The following is a 17,882-nucleotide window of genomic DNA, read 5'->3' on the forward strand; positions in this document are numbered from 1 at the left end:
CTTTCTTTTTCCAGCTATGTCATTGCTGGCACAGGCAGTTTATTCTAAATTCCTTTTTGATTTTTAGCAAAAGAAATCACTTGAAAACTGGCAATGAAATTCTAAGGAGATTTTACGAGTTCCTCTTTTGTGCTGAGTTGAAGTCATTTGGAACTATGTTACATGCATTATTATTTTGGTGCATCTTGTGACTTTCTCTCCCTCTTCATTCCCTCCAAATTGCTTCAGGACACCTTCTAACCTTTATACTGCATCACAAGCCTTCAGCAGAAGATCTTATGTTGCTGGAAGATGACTGGGTTTGGATCTTGGCCTTCCCTAAGCAGGATCTCCTGGCAAAAAAATGGGATTGGGAAAGAAATGGCTCCTTTTTCCATCACACAGAACCACCCTAGAAATGGAGGCCTAGGCAAAAAATTACTTCTAATGCACCGTTCTTTAGGAAATGTGTTTGGCCTCCCATGGTCCTTTTGTTACTATGTTATATAGATAAATAATTATCCTTTATAAAATCTAAACCTGGCATCTTCCTATCTGAAGATCAAGTCAATAAATCCAAGATTAAGAGTTTACAGGTCTAATAATATGATTGGATCTTCCTGTTCCTTGCATAGGAGATGCCACCTGAATCTGTGAAACAGGGTTCTACTGTGGTTCATTCTGTTATATTTGTGAAGCCTTTCCTACTTATATAAAAATAATTAGAAATTATATTAATAAAGGTTCCTGTGAAAATGGTGTTTAGACATCTACCTTGCTGGGTTTACTTCAAAATAAATTTGAGACAAAATGTCATAATGGGCAATATGGGAAGTACTGCATCTTTTGAGGTTTCCTGTGGCTTTGTGTCACAAAGAAGTGTGTTGGAACTTTTGAGAGCTGTAAAAGTGAAAATCTTAGATTTTTCTTTAAGAGTGGGAAGTTTGTTAGAAAGCAGAAAGCTTTTGATTGTTTTCCCCCTAAGGGATTCTGTAGTCAAACTTAATTAAATGTCTTGCAAGATCTCAAATGAAAACCTTATGTTTGGCGGTAGTGAACAACACACGCATGCCTGTGTGTACTTGTGTTGTTCTCACTATAGGAAGTTAGTTTTGAAGAACGGGACTTAATTCTAATGTCCAGATTAGTTAAAGGGAAAGTTTTGTTCTGAAGCTGCGTGTGAGAGCAGGAGGCAGGAGGGTATATACCAGACCCTCTGGCAGTAGGTGAAGAGCACTTTGGTTTTTCTGTTTTCTGCTTCTGGCAGTTGAAGTAAACTAGCCAGATGCTTGCACTTGAATCCAATTAATTTCTTAAATCAGTTACCACAAAACATTGTTTTTTAGCTAATGCCTAGATCTTTTGTTAAATTCACCAGCTTATTTAAATTATTCAACAGTCTTAACATAGCCCTGAGGCTACTGCTTCATGGCAGTTGTGACTTCTTACTATTCTGGAATGCATTGCAGTCCCAGTACATTCTAAAAATAATTGTTCAGATGGTGCTGTTCAAGTACATACTTATGTAGTGGGCCATTTTCACTGAACTTTCTGAAATTGGCTTTTTGTTGGATGGCTTTTTAATATCTTGTTTTGCTGGGATTATCAAACTTGTTTGTCTTGCTGCTTCTGTGGTCATTGAGTAAAGTGCTGAATTTATAACTTGGTATTTTTAGAGAACTGATAGTCACATGCCTGTGTTAAACTATGCAAGCACAGTAACACTTGTTAACTTTGAAGTTTAAAAAGAAATCAGTTTAATGTATCAAATTCAATCCTATGATAATATGTGAAAATATGTATGTGATTAACTGAAAATTGACTAGTTCTTACAGGTATAGATATGAATTGTGTACTGAACAGAAGTAATCTAGACATTAATACCTGAAGATCTGTGGGTCTCAGAAGTGAATTTGAACATCTGTGACTAGAGTTTTGTGCCAGCAGTGCTTTTAGTTGAAAATACCTGTTCTTCAAATTTCTAGTCCATTTAAGGTCTGGTATCCTTTGTGCCTTAATAGGTATACTTACACTTGACTCAGCCGCAGTTTTTGCTAATTTTCTTCGGAAGTAGGTAAATTTAGGACGGTCAAATGCTTATGAAACAGGCACTGAGAACTGTTTATGTTACTGTCTCAGTTCCTAAAATGGCTTTACTGCTCCCCATCATAATTAAGAAAGAAACCCACCAAAACAAAAGCAAAAATCAAACTAAAAAGCCTGTTGCAATTCTACGGTCAGTGTTTTGATACTTGTCTATCACCGTTGCGTTGGCGTGTTTCTGTCGTGCTCTGAGTTTTGCAGCTGGAATCCTGGGTTCTTGATACATCCTTAGAACAATAACTCCTGCCTTTGTGTTATTAAATAATAAAGATATCTAAAACTATTTTCTTCTTGTTTATATTGTACTTGCCATAAGTGTATGTATCGAGTGACTCTTCTGACAAATTCCAGAATGCCACGAAACATGGAAAAACACTGTATGACTTCAGAGGTTTTTAATGCCTGGTCCTAACAGAATTTTGAAAAACAGGCATGTAATGTTCCTGTTTTTCCTCTTTCTATTCTCCTAAAGATTTCTTTGAGCATTTGAGCTACCTAACTCATTTCACGTAATCCTTAATGTCTTCTTAACCAGATACCAGCTCCTCCTAATTGTTTCATAGCCAGTCAAAGGAATCCTGCCTTTTGACACTGTTTTTCCTGCCCCAGAAGAGCTATCTTGTTTAACTTGAAAATTTTGCTTTCTTCGTTTCACCTTCTGTCCACCCTCTGTGGCTTATACTGCAGCTCTTTCTCTATTACAGGATGCTTTGAGGAAATACCCTGTAAAGATCAGGAAATTTGGGGGAAATTCTTGCTGATGTTGCTACTTCAGCCAGAGCTAAACTTGTCATTTGTGTGAGAGATGCTTTGTCAGTTTACTTTCAGGAAAGGAGATGTATCAAAAAGTGCTATTTTTGTAAACCAGAAAATTATTTTGATTTTATAAACAAGAAAGTGAGACTAAAGAGCATAGGTTCTGGGGTGTGCTTATCCCTTGCTTCACACTGAGGAGGTGGGCAACAAAACATGAACAATTTTCTCTGGTTTTCTGAAAGCCAGACTTGTTCCTTAAGTTAAAGTATGCTTTAAGTTGGATTTCATTCTTTCAGTCCTGTTTGCAGGACAGGGGAATTTGAGCAGGTAACAGTGTCAAAAATGTTTTTTCAGATCTTTTTTTAATTGAGGAAAGTCAGCTCATACCTTGGTTTATCAGCCATGAAAGCATCCCTGGGTCTTGAAAGAATGGATGTGATTTAGGGATGAGTTTAGAAAAAGTCGTTTTAACTGAAAGCTGGAAAAAGGCATTTTCTGAAAGCAGTGGTGATAAATGGTTGAACCATTCCAGTTTTGGTTTGTGGCATGGACTTTGCGAAGAATTGGCGGCTGCACGGCTCCTAAGACAGGTCCGTAAGCTGATGTCAGCAACATGAGGTGAGTTGGTGGGTTATTGCAGGAATTGCTCTGTTTTGCTATTTAAGTTGGGTTGTCAGTTTAAAGACTGTATTAAGTTTGTGATTCTTTTGCTGATGACAGTGACACTTCCCTTGATAACTTGCTAATTTTTTCTAAGAATATAAATTTACTGTTCTCATGAACTGCTGTTCTGTATTGTATTGTTTCATTTCCTTGGTTGCTCTCACGTGAGTGGCTTTGCGTGCTGCCTGGTAGAAACTAACGTTTCTTGTTTCTCCTGTGTACTGAAGAAGTGGAGGTTAGGGAATTGTGGGTTTTAGCCTTGTGTTAAAGAACATTAAGTGAAGAAATTGTACCTTGCACAAATAGGTGTCACTTTTATAGGGGCGAGGTAATATTTAATCTTGAGAGAGGGTTGTAGGAGGTTGGACAGTTAAGGAGGCATATGGCTTTTGGTGGTTTTCTTCTGGATAACTACTTCAACATTTGTAACCATACCAGTATTTGACCTCCTTTTGCCAGATTCAGGTTAAGAGATCACCTGTAATTCTGAAGAAAATAACTTTTGAATAAATAACAACTTGTATGGTTATAAATGGATTTAATGAGATCATAATTGGCCTTTGAAGAGGGAAATGTGATTTATATAGATTTTCCCAAACTGTGACTTTGTCCTGACTTGAACGGAGGTTTCTTCATTGGATGGAATTACTTTAGAGCTCAAATTAAAGTGTCATTATCCATTTGAATGTTTCAGAGGAATTTCCACGTACCTGCTGCTGATGTGTTTAGAATTTTTCAATAGTGAAATGTGAACTCTTTTCTAAAATGGCTTCCTGGTGTATGGTTGTACTTTGTATTAGATGAGAAAGCATGAAAAATTGATTTGCAGAATCTTTGTGTGCATATATAAACAATGGAGAGATTAAATCAGACTGAAGTATGTAAGAGTAAATGAAGAACAGCTGACATCAGCACAGCTGCTGTGTACAGATGGAATGTTCCTGGGTGACTTCAGGATTACACTGAAATTGCAGCTTAGTTGGATAGTGGAACAGCACAGGAACTGAACTACCAAGCAGCCAGCTAATGTAGGAACTCTCCCTTAACAGGCAGTAGATGTGACATAAAATCACTTGAAGCAGCTAAGCCTTTTTTCCCCCCTATAAAGAATGATAGAAAAGTCTGGACTCATAGATGTATAGCTTCTGTGGCTAGGTTCTCTGGTGTATAATAGAGGATAAATGCTGATTTGAAACTTTAGTATGCTTTGGGCACTAGTGTTTATCACCTAGTGGTACCTTGTATATCTTTGGCAGCTGCAACACTTGCAGCTGTTTGAAATTAGAAAAAGGTTAAAAATTGATAACATATGAGTGAGGATATTCAAAGAAAGAACTTACGCTAGTTTCTTTCCTAATAAATTGAGTGGTGATAAAAAACAAGAAAATGCTACACATCAAGAGTGTTGATGTTTGTGCTACAAACATTTTTTGTAGCACATTCTCATCAAACTTTTTAGCTTTTTGTGTGCTAATCTCGGCTCAGTTTTAGCTTTAAAGTATCCTAGAGTACAACTAATGTTTTTCATAAATTGCTTAACTGGTTTCTGAACTTTGTAAGCAGTATTGTAAGCACACAAAGTAACTAATTTCTTAGAGGTTAGGGAACAATAGTGCTTTCCTCTGTTACATATCTGAGGATGTTCCAAGAAATGATTTTTGTACAGATATCTTTTTTTTTTCTCTTTATACTTGTACATGCGATAGCTTGCAAGTATCTGTTTCCTTGTTTTAGTGCTAAATTTTATAAAAAAAATTTAGCTACTCTTCCCTTTACTTGCATCTGCTCTGGAGATTTCTCCCATTTAGCCCTTTTGAATGAGTACACTAATCAGGTCTTTGATACTTCCTTTTTAACTAGCTCAGAACTGTTGGGTTCTTTAATAAAGCAGCTTTGCAAATGAGGATGATGAACAGCAATGCAACATTAGTTCAGAGAATAAAAACTGTTCACATGTCAGTCCTCACATTGTTCTCCAAAAATACATGCTGCTTGGAAGACCTGATTTTATCTCCACTGCTAGCAGTCAAACCAGTGCTTCCAGTGTGGCAGTACTGAAGCTACAGGACATTTTGCTTGTCTCTCCAGGCAAATTACTGCTTGTAATTGAACTCAAACTGTTTCAGATTAAATTTCTGCCTTCTTCAAAGACTTTTTAAAAAACTATAATTTTGATGACAAATATTTGATGTAATAATGATACAAAAAGCTATCTGTGCTCCTTCCCCATTCTATACAAATTTGCCAGTTCACCATTTTTCTTTGGGCTTTAGCAGCAGATATGAATGGATGAGATAAATATTGGATCTTCACTTGCCATTTCACTTAAGCAGTAAATGGTTTGTATTGCCACATTTTGTCACCCTGAACTGCCATCTGTTTTGTGTCCCTCCTTAAGCGCCTGCTGTTTCAAAATCTGGCTTGCTTTTTGATTCTGATTACTTTTTTCTAAAGAAATTCCCCTTTCTGCCTTTCTGTAAATACCAAAGTATATGCAAGGCTTATGTGGTGGCTTGACTAGCTGTTCCTATTTGGTTTTCAGCACAGGATGCAGAATTAGATTGGAGATGTTTGAGAACAACATTGTGTAATCCTTTGGTTTAGGAACTAGTCTCATCACTTTGATTGATGTGTGGCATTCACTTATTCTCAGGTTGCTACTTTTTGGAACTTTGTTTTTATGTGGACTTCACTGGAATAAATGATGTAGTGACTAGCTTTCTGTGAGGCAGGTGTTCTTGTTGCCTGAAGGAATTTTTTTCTATAGTATCTGAAAGAAAATAAAATAAAACTGCTAAAGCCCTGTATTTGTTTCCCCCCTTCTTTGCTCCTGTGTTTGCTCATTAATTTCTAGTACAATTAAGAGGTTTATTTACTTAACAAACTCCATTCACCATTTGGAGAATCTGTGCAGGTTAGATAAGCCTGGAAAATTCATTGCTTTCAATATGATCACTTACTTAATTTACAAAATACATTAATATCAGTAAAGCTTCCCCCTGTATCAAAATATAGTAATTTACCTTTCAACCTAAAATTACGGAGACTGTAATGTACTGTAAATGCTGTTTCCACATGCCCCCTCAAATCTGAACTTCAGGTTAGACTGTATAAAATGCAGGATGCAATTATTTTCACCTCTTTCTCTCTATGCCAAGAAGGAGACTTTCCTTATTACATGAGACCATTGGATGGTGTTTCAGTACAAACGTAACTAATTTGTTTTATAAGGCAAGAGATTTTATTTACACCCCAAGTGAATGTCAGTTCCTCATTTGCACCTAAAGTTGGTGACTGCTCCCTCAAAATTCTGACTTAAACATAGTCTGTCAGACAAGGATTTTGCTGTGACAGAAATCTCCCTAAGGTAGAGGTTTGGGACCTGTAGTATAAAGTATGGTGCAATATGTGATACAGCATCTTTTTAACATGACACGAAAATAATTACCTTCAGAAACTGGGGATTGTACCCTCTTGGGCTTTTTTCCTCACAGCTTGAGGTGTTTTAGAAAGGAATAATTTGTACCTGTGAATGGTGGGATGCTTTGGTAGTGAAGACCACAAATTTTTAACAAGCCCTCTGCCCTTGTTGCCTAGTTCCTATCTTACTTAACACACTGACCTTATTTTTTTTTTTGTCAACTCCAAGCTCCTGCAGTTTGTAAGAGTAAGTTGGAGCACTGGATCTATTTTGTCTGTGGAAATGGGATTATTTATCTGTAGATAAACAGATCTATAATTATGTCTATCAATTGCTACCGCTAGATAGAGCAAGTTGATGTGGAGTGTAATTTTTGTAAACAGTTTTGAGAATTCAGAACTTCTATTTTTTTCATTTGAATTTAAAGACTGTCAAAACTACCCTCTAATAATTAAGTAGTAAGGGCTTTAAAATAACTTTCCCCAGCTTTTCAAAACAGTACTATTATACTACAGTGATCTAGTTCTTCATGATTCTGCACTAATATATAATTGAAGGAGTTTGTCCTCACAAGGAGCAGTGATCAGCCTCTGCAGCAGTGGTGTCCCTCTGTCACTAGATAGGGCTGTCAAAGCTTTTTTTGCCATCTGTTACTCGTATGTGCTGCTTTTTTGACTTGACCTGAATGCTCTTGTCCTGTAAGGGTAGCGAGGTTTAAATGCTGAGCACAGACTGATTAACAAGGCATTAAGTCAGTTAATTCTTTCATTTTTAAATAAAGCATTAATGTGGTTTTGGTGGTCACTGATGTGCATTACAAGTTAGAGATGGCTTATGTAAGCATTCTAAACCATTTGGAGCTTTTGTTGGTTTTAGTCCTCAGTCTTAAACTGTGGAGTTCACAGGAATTAAGTTGCTGAATCTGCCTTGCTCCTGGCAGTAATGAACAACAGGTATGTTACTAGCTTGTTTAAAGATGAAGATTTTTAATGAGCTTGAGTGTGTAAGTCTTGTTCTGTAAATGTGGTTTTTAGAAGGGATTTTCTGTTTCATAAAACAACGCTAGACTTACTAGGCAAGAGGTAGCTTTGTCACTCCTATGGCTTAGTACCTGTGTGCTAGTTCAGTGAAACTTGAAATAAACTGGGCTAGGCCTTTGAGGAAGGTGGGAATCATGTCCTCTAGATGATACTGAAATAACATGACCGTCAACCTAATTTTTCCATGCTTTCTAAACTTTAGATATAGTGGACTTTGAACATTTCTCAGTTACAACCGTAACAGTGTATAAGATTAAGACCAAAAGTTCCACTGCAGGGGAAATAATTTTATATCCTTATGCTTTAGAAGTAGATTCAAATGCTGAAGAGCATGAACTAAAGATTTCTGTTTTGAGAAGGTGCTTTTTTTGTCCTGAGGCCATCTCTAAAAAGATTTTCCATAAAAAGATCTTACATCATTAGAATGCGTCTTGGATCTAAGAATTCAAGAGGATTCATTAATACAACTCTTTATTTCTGTATAGAATTGTAGAATATTCCAAGTTGAAAGTGGCCCACGAGGATCATTGAGTGCTCTGTGGGGAAGACATAAGAATTCTGTATGGCTTTAACAGAGGATGTTTTACTGCAGGGCAGCTTCCTTGAGCAGTGGCTGCTGAATTTTTGTGGAGATGTGGTGGTGCTTATGGATAGACAGGTACTGTCCAACACTGTTACCAGCTTGTAGCATCTTGACCTCTTAGGACTCCTTGTTTTAGTTTATGCTGTTGTAAGTTGACGTACCCATGAAGGACATTTCTGGTAGACATAGTTGCCTGTTGTATGTCTTGCAAATTATGGGGTACCTTCTGACTCTGAACATGTGCCTAAATAGAGTCGCTGTTGCTTGGAAGGATGACAATGCATAGGGCAACGCTTTTCCCCCAAATGCTGTGTTGAGCAGTCCTGCTTGTGCTGTTAATTGGGTCTGTTCTAACATCTCACCTGGAGATCTGGGGCATACTAACAGGTTTTGAATTATACTAAACCTATTTGTTACAGCATGTTAGAATAGATGTTGTGGTTGGGGCATGTGTAGGGAGAAGGAAGACACAGACTTCAGGAGAGGCTAAGAGTTCCTGGGAATTCTTAACAGTTGTGTAAGCCTTGGTACAATAAACACAAGTACTCCAGGTTTATCTTGGCACTCTCTCCAGCTGTGTATCTTTTATGTGAAAGGCCATTACTCATGGTTTTGGATGCCAGAATAAGATAGAGAAGTTTATTGCATGCAGATGGTGCTTCACATGCAGAAATAAATGATTTCTTCTTATGCAGATATCAGACAATGTTACACAGCTTGGTTGTAACTTTTGGATTGTGCTAGCACATATCTGGGGCTGGAGTTTTTGGGTTCGACCAGTCCACTTCGTAAAGCTTATTTTGCTGTTATGTAGACTAACTAAAGCTTCTTAACAGGTTAGTTGATACATGAAGGAATCACAGTTTACTGAAGAAATCCACTGCTGTCTTGCTGACTGCCTTTTAAAGTAGGATTGAAAGTGTAAGTCAGTATAGGAAATGATCTGTGAGCCATAAAGACTTTTTTTCCTTCCATCATACATGTACTTTGAACCAAGTACCACACTCATGATTTTGCATGAAAGGAGAGTCTACACAAAGAATAATTAAAATAATGTTCATATAACAGACTCTTGGTGGTCAGTCATTTTCTCTGTAATCTGAGTGCTGAAATCTCAACAGTTTAAATTTTAAAGTTTGTGTTTCTCTGATCATCATGATCACAGAAATTGATAGCATTCTCTTTTTTCAGTAATATTTCCCTCTGAGGATTTTAGGCCATGTATAGCTACTGCATGCAACTAAAGATAATTTCTTGAAAGGCCTCTTTTTATGCCTTCATGTTATAATGGTGATATCCAAGTTCTAGCATAATTGGATGTGTCAGGACTTTGCATTAATTTTGGCCCGACTTGTTATTTTGATATTGGCATTAAACTGGTACAAATTTGATGCTGTCACATTCAAATTCTAAAGTTATCCTAGTCTATCACTATGTGAGGTAGTTCTCCATTGACACTCATGGTGGGAGCTTTGTTTCCATTCTCTTTATTGTTATATTGAAATATAATGTAAGTTTATGATAGGATTTAAAACCAATGACTGTTAATCTGATTAAGCATATATCATGTACTTAAAAGCTTCTGTCTGTCTTGTATCATTTCCTTCTCTCTGGAAAAATTCAAAGATGTAGTCTCTAGAATATCTTACCTTTTTACCTGGAGACAGAATTGATGTATATTATCCACAGATACTTTAGGCCTGTATGATGCCAGGCAATGCCATTATATACGTACTAAATGTGTATTGTTTTATAAAACTGTTTAGCCTAAAGAAGCTATTGTTCTGCATGGAATGTGTTTTTGCTAATGTGCAGTGCATGTTAGACATTGTAGGGCTGGAGAGGTAGGGAGTTGTCCTTTCTCTTCAGCTTCACTCTTTCTACTTCTGATTCTTGCTGATGGCCAAAATTTTAAGAGCATTGCCCTGGAAGTTCTTTCCTTTTTAAAAGGCTAGCAGTGTTCTTCTCTTTTGGCCGCCCACTTCCACTTGGTGGGTAGGACATTGTTCTTGCCACTTCTTCTTCCTCTGCCCCAGCTGCTGTAATGTTGACTTTGCAAGCAAACTGAAACTTCCTCCCTCATGTTTAATATAGAAAAGAGATTCTCTGTCCTAGGACTTTTCCCAAACTATACTAAGAGGTCAGTGTTTTTGCAAAAGCAGCTTAAATCCATTATCTTATCCTCTTGTGTGAGTTTTTTTGTGTTTAGGTCTGTGTTGAGCTTTAGGCTGCAAACAGTGATGCCACAGTTTACCTGGTAATAGTACATGTGGGAAATAAATAATCATGAGAGAAAGATCAAACCAAAAAATAAGGCAGTTTGTTAGGAATGTCTGGTATAACCTAAGCATATGGCTGTGTGGGTGGCCATAGACTTTTTGGAGTTCCATGTTTAGAAAACCTGCCTAACTAATATTTGGATGATTCTCTAGCTAGTAGAACATTCAATTCCAGACACTTAGTAATCAGAATTTTTGTAGTCACGCCCACTGCTCCAAATTCCTGTCATTCATCTGTCTATTTTAATGTGTCTCTTGTGGAGTAGTTCTAAAATTATCCACTGGTTTGACCTGACAAATGGGAATATGTGAATTCCTCCTGCTGCTGTTCAGCTGGTGTATGGCTTCTTACACCACTGAAGTGAGGTGATGCTCCCACATGGAAGGATGGGGCATTTAAAACTATATGCTCACTCTTGCTGTATGTTTGGCCTTTCCATAGCAGTGACAGATAGGGTTTCAGCTCATCACTGCGGTGTTGAGAGTGTGTTTTGTTGATCAAGTCAGATTTTCAGAGCTCCTCACTGAAGTTCAGCCCTTACAAATTTGCTTCCGTACAAAAGCCTGTTTTGCTTGTCCTTACCAGGCTTGCTCAGCCATGCTTCTTCCCTCAGCTTGTCTAGCCAAGCTCATTGCTCCCTCAGAATATGAATTTCTGTAGAATGTTTTGCACAAGGCAGTGAGCCATTTAACAGTGAGACTTGGGAAGGGGGTTGTTAAAAGTAATTCAGTAACAGTAGCTCTTTTGCCAGGTTGTATATTATGTCATTGGGATCAAATAGTTTGGAAATAGTGAGGGTTTGATTCAAATAAAACCTCTGCTTTTCAGAGAAAATAGAAAGGAAGAAGGATCTGAAAGAGTTATCACCCCATGTACTGGTGAAGGAGAACACAGACTTACTGGAGAAAGCAATATGTAGGAGCCACTGGATGAGGACAGCTTTTTACTCATAACATAAAACCCCAGCCCTACTTCCTCTTTGTCTGTTCCTCTTCCATTTTCTAATTAATTCTTTCTCTTTTGACTAACTTTTTTATTTTGTACATGAACAGATTTGCATTTTTCAGCTACTGTAGCCACTAAGTAAGGAGTGATGAAATCTCTCACCTTCTAAGCATAAAATGGTGTTTCATGAATTCCAGATAATGTCTGCAGTTCTAGTTCTGCCTTGCTGAGTTGCTGTCTAATTAAAACTTCAGCTTTCCTCTTATCTCCTATACAACCCAAGCCTCCCACATTTTTTATCTCTTTACAGTTCGAATTTCTTAAATACTAGTGGTGAATGAGTTTTTGTCATCCAGTGATTTGGATTATTTTTCAAAAGTGTTAAAAAACCTGTTCAGTGTTAGTTGTGTAATTCTGTGACTTGTGAACTAAGAAAGTTCTAAGTCATTTTTTTGCTGATAGACAGTGCTATGCAAATACTGTATGGTAGATCATCTAGTTGCTTAGCAATAACATTAGCAGTCATGAGTGTTTATAAAGCAAATATAATGTGATATGGTCAACAAGGTATGTGGTGCTTTTTGTATTACTTAAGTGTCCTGATAACTGTTGGAAAACGTTTATTACGATTGCACATGAGCCAGCACCTGACACTTAAAAGCAACAACTTGAATAAGTAAATCTGATAAGTTATATGCCTATGTTTTTTAATCTAAACCCCCACAACTTGAAACAAGTGGTGAACATGATGGTTTTCCAAATACACTAGCTTTGAACTTTGAAATGTTATTTTCATGGCTTTGATAAATACTCTTGTAATGGTTTTGGATGTTCATTCTGGAAATATTAAGGGTGGTAGGTTACGTGATTAAAAGGCTTGTCTCCAGGCTCACAGCAAAGCTCTGAGGAACAGCAGTGGACAGGGGAACACAGTAACCTCATCAGAGAAATGAGCCCCATGACCTGTCTCCTGCCAGGACTGTCACTGGAGGTTATCAGCCCTTGGGGACCTGGGTGACAGACACTTGAGTTAACAGAGGTCAGCTTGCAGACTGGGAAGGGGGTAGATGCAGATAGGAACATTTTGGAATTGTACACAGCTCAGAATGAGATGTTGGGGAAAGGAGCAATTGATGACGCTGTGGGGAATGAATCGTGGGTAGAAGAGAGGAGCAAAGGGAGCTGCCTGTGTCTAAGCAGGTGGCCATTATGGTCAGTATGTTTGTGAGACCATGTCCTTGCCTCGTCAGTGCAGTGTCATTAAACTCTCATTGTTTTATTGTGTAAGAGGCTCAATACTGTGTGTGCCTATAGGGGTCTCAGTGCCAGCAGGATGAGTCTGACCACGGGTCACAAGGGCCCACGTGGTGGGGTCAGGTGAGGGTGTGTGTGTGGAGTGCGATGACTGAGGACAGTGAAGCAGGAGAAGAGACTTGGGAGTGGCCATGAAGTCTGGAAAAACCCCTCTGTGCATCTGTATGATAGAGCTGGAGGAGCTGGGAGCCAGGCCAAGTGCTGCAGAGACTCTGGGGACTGGCTGAGCCCCCTGTTAGTGTGCAGATTTGTGCATGGAGTAACGGGAGGCTCTGGAGACCAGCTGCTGGGTAGAGGGTCCAAGGCCACATCCCAGAGGGCTCTGTAATGAGTGTCTGCATGTTTGTGAGGGAGTCTGAGTAGCAGCACCTGGAGTGGGGCCACAGGGGTTGGTGTTCCCTGTGCTGCTGGCTGGGCAGACCCCAGCTGCTGAGCAAACCACGAGCGAGCCCAGGGGCAGTTGGAGGGCTGGTTACACTCGGTGTGAGCGCCTGTGCACACATGTACATTCTCTCCTAATGGACTTTCACCCCGAGCAGCGGGAAGAGGATGTCGGTGCCGGCTGTATTTACCAAAGTGCTGAGTTTGCAGTGACCTGTACTGCCAGATGTGTGTGTGCTGAGCACGTGTTTTGTGTGTGCCTGTGGGGAACTGTGCTCGGCTTGCACTACCAGGCTGGACCTTGGTGGGGAATTGGGGCTGTGGCGCCTCTGTTGGGCTGCTGGATTTGGCAGCTACCACTAAAGGGCTGTGGGTCTGAGAAAAGGTGCCGAGGCTCTGGGAAGAACATCTCCTTATCAAAACTCAAAATGATTGTCTGACATAATTTACTTCAGGAGATACTGATTCCATTTTCAGATGTACTGTGCTGGTGAAACATGTAAGAGGAATTGTAGTCTAATGGGAAATAATTTCAGTGTAAAGACTTACAGATGTTGGGGCTTACAGAAAGTCAGAAGTCTGAGTGTACACCATTTATAATTAATTTTGAACAGATATATATAATTTAGAATACAAAATCTGGTTTAAAATACAGCTATTAAGTACGGCATATGGTGTTGGACAGCATTGTTCCTCTGCTAGACCTCTACTAAGTCCATTTTTAGACTGTTAGTGAAATGTTTTTGGTAGTACATTGTCATTTATTTATTACTTTTGCGCTTCGTTTTAAGGCAGCTTAGGCAAATTCAGGGTCCTAGATCTAACCTTGCGACCTTTTCCATGCATGTGTACCCTAAAGCAAAATCCATACAAGCAGCATATATTGAAGTGTCTCTATTTTCTGGGATAGTTCTCTATTTTGATTTAGCAGAGGCTGCAAATCGTATTAAGTCTGTAATAAGTTTCTCTGGAATGATATAAGAAACTTCATCTGAAAAAAAGCCATCATTCATAAAACCTGCTAGTTACTTAGTAATATTCTCTAAACTTACCTAAGTTGACATGTTTTTAAAACATATTTGGTGAATTTTCTCAGCCACCTGTTTGGCTAAAGGAAATAGCTATCAGTAAAAAAAATAAAATAAAATCTCAGCAACCTCAATACAGAAAACCAGGAAAATTGAAAAGCTACTTGAAGTAATCATGTGAATAAATGTTTGATGCTGTTGTGCTCTGTTAAGCTTCAGATACTCTGATAACTTCAGATACTACCATGCAAGGCTGTTTCAAGATGTCATAGGCACTGTGTAAATAGGTTACTAGTATATTCAGCCATATTCTTGTACCCAGTACAAATACACCTGTCCCCTTTTTTATTTATTTTGTTTTTAAAATGAGGTTAGACCTCTGAAGAAGCTCATATTAGGCATTTGGCATCATTTTAATGTCTCATCTAAAAGCAACTGATGTAGGGGGAAAATGAGGAATGGTCTGCTTCATAAAAAGTACCTACTGGTAAAAAATCAGAATGGCTTGTGCTGTTTGGGGAACAATATGTAGCCCAGTGGCTGAAGACTGATGTAACACAGTAGAAAAGAGAGTTAAAGGTCTCTGATATCTTAATGTGGACTAAGTTTATGCAATATGTAAAAGCTGAGGGGGTTACTGAATCTGGAAAGAATGTGTTCATTTAAAATATGTAGGTTGGAATGACTGCATCATGAAGATGGCAGGAAGGGTCCTCTGCTGAACTTCAAATAAAAGAATTTAGATGAGTTTTTGAAACTAGAAGTGCCTTATATTTAAGTAAAAAAGCCAAACAAACAGATACTAATTTCAGCAGAGGAATTCTTTGGAAAGAACATGTTATGCAAACTGAGTTTCTAAGGGGTCTGTAGGCAAAACAAAGTTTAAGACTTGATTCTGCAAAATAATTCATTTTCTAGTGCTATTAATTATTGGTGGTGTGTGTGTTATCGGTTATCTAATGTAAAGGATTATATTTATCCTTGTACAGATCCTTGCATGAGACTTTAGAAAGACTGACACTCAGCCTTGTGTGACAGCAGTGTCTTGGAAACAAGGTTTTGGAGTTCAGACAACCTGTAATGTTTTGGCTCTGGCTGTTAAATATGGGTCAGATCTTTGAGAGCTGTGGGAAGGTCTGAGTTCTGGACAATGAACAGATGAAATAATTGTGATGCCTGATTTTGGTTTCTGTTTGTTTGCTGAGGATCATAATGGGCACGTGTTCTTTCAGCCTTTGTGCATTCTTCCACTACGGATACATGGTACTTTTAATTTGTTTCGTTTCCTGCTCACTTAGCAGGTGACTTCCTGAGAAGTCTCCTGCTCATCACTGGCAACTGAATACTATGGTTCTCTTATAGGATTAAAACTTTGATTCAGAAGTGATTAGCTTCATCCTCTTTGACCACTAAGTACTGAAATAAATGTTTTCCATTTTATGTTCTGTGAGTTTCTACAAGATACAGCTTGACTTGTAACGTGTGTTAGTATTTAATCATAATTAAAAAAGGGTAGGTCACCTGAATACTTAGATAAGGACTTTTTTCTTGTCTATGTAGTGTCTGCTTTCTGATTAGTCACTTTAAAATGCAAAACACTGGGGTATGGGAACAAATGTCTGCAGTGATTCTGGATTCAGTTTCACGATAATATTTTCCCTTCTACTTGTTAACATAGTTGCATGTCTATTCCTGCCTTCACTGATCTTATAAAGCCATTGGTTCTTTCCTATTCTTGTTTGCCAAAAGGTCTTAGGCTAAATTAGTTGATGAAAATGTCTCTATTTTGCTGATGCTGAGTCAGAAGTGTTTATTTAAAGATGATGAATTTAGTAATCATCAAACCATGTTTAAATCATAAGGAATGCTAATTATAGATCATCCAATCTATATTTCTGAAATCCTTAATGACTTGAAGTCCAAATCCTCCTTGCTTAAGTTAATAATAAATGCATTGATTTCAGTTGGAAATAGGTGAATGTAGTTTGCAAAAGATAAAAGTAGTAATTATGAAGATAAAACCATAAAACTTCTTTCCCAGGTTATGGAGGGAAGAGAAGCTGAAGTTCTCCTGTTCCATTTCCTTTAGGATAAGGAAGGAATAAAAAAGATTTGAGGTTCTTTTAAGCTATATATAAAATTTTGAATATTTTGTGTTTGATGCTTGCTTGTGTTTTGGTATATTTTGAATATTTATTCTGCCTTTCTGATTGGTAAATTTTTTTCTTAATTCTCATGGCTTCTGTTAGCATTTTTATTACCTAATATTTGATGATCATACTGTTGATTATGGCTAGTTTGAGAGTCAATCTGAGGAAGAAAACAAGTCTTTCATTAAGCCTTTACAATTTATTTAACACTTTATTTCCAGTAAGTATTTATAGGGGTAGTATCCTTTAATAGATAGGGAAACATTCCACTGAAAGCTAATTCTGGGACAGAGCTATTTTAGAAAAGAATGAGAAGCTGTCTTCTGTGTGCAGGCAAGGGGACAGTTTCTGCTGTAAAGTTTGAGTCTAAATTATTATCATATAATTTTTGTCTGTTATATGTGATGAGGAAATATCCAGATTGTTGTGTCTGCCCTTCTTTTAATCTAGAAATTCCATTTTCTTAACGATTGTGAAATGTAATGACATTACAATGGTCCTGCATTTTGTTGTGAAGCAGTGCTGTTTTACTGAATGTAGAATGTCTTACATTTTCAGAGACCAAAATACCATTGTTTCTGGTTTTGCTTTTAAAATTAATGGAAACCTGGGTACTTCCTAGTTGAAATCTATGATGAAAAGGAAAAATATGAAATATTTTAATGTCAGGCTAATTTAGATGAAGGATCTTCATAATTGTGCCTTATCTGCTTTTAGAAACTGATCACCAGTTCCGGGGAAGAGTTTTGTTCAGTTAAAATTGGCTGAAAAATTATTCAGTGCAGCTTCCTAGTAGGGAATTATTTGAACTTAGTGGACCTTCCTTACATGTTATGCTAACTGGTGTTAAATAAAATTAATCCAGAGCAGGCAAGTACAATTACTCCTAAGTTACTGTTAAAGCGTCTGAATTAAGGGTGTTTGTGAGTGTTATTTTATCAAATTTTAAATAGAAATAATAAGTCTGGTGGGCTCTATTGTTATAAAACAAGGCATTCAGTATTCTTTATTTTCAAAAGTGGAATGTTAAAAAAGCCTCCCAAAACTAAAAACGTGTTTGACAGTAGACAAGATGGATGTGTTTTAGGGGCTGGGAGAATTACTGCTGCTATGACTTTATTTTTTCAGTATAAGACAGTGGCTTCAGGAAAAATGGTACAGAATGCATGTGAGATCAAATAATGCTAAATTTGCAGAATTTATATTTCTGACAAATATGGGAAATTCTATGCTGTTAAT

At 37.7% G+C, this 17,882-nt stretch overlaps 1 protein-coding gene across 6 annotated transcripts in view; it reads left to right on the forward strand.

The window, feature by feature from the left end:
• The window catches only part of TSC22D1 (TSC22 domain family member 1), a 91,145-nt gene that overhangs the window by 38,962 nt on the left and 34,301 nt on the right, over nt 1–17,882 (forward strand). For 5 of the 6 annotated variants that reach the window (XR_010742941.1, XR_010742940.1, XR_010742942.1 and 2 more), the window contains one exon: nt 229–2,365. The exons of the other annotated variant lie outside the window; for it this stretch is intronic. The gene's annotated coding sequence lies outside the window, so the exon portion shown is untranslated. Of the gene's footprint in view, nt 1–228; nt 2,366–17,882 lie in introns of those variants that run through there. 6 annotated transcript variants of the gene reach the window in all.

Source organism: Sylvia atricapilla, chromosome 2, assembly GCF_009819655.1.
Source record: "Sylvia atricapilla isolate bSylAtr1 chromosome 2, bSylAtr1.pri, whole genome shotgun sequence".
NCBI classification, from domain to species: domain Eukaryota; kingdom Metazoa; phylum Chordata; class Aves; order Passeriformes; family Sylviidae; genus Sylvia; species Sylvia atricapilla.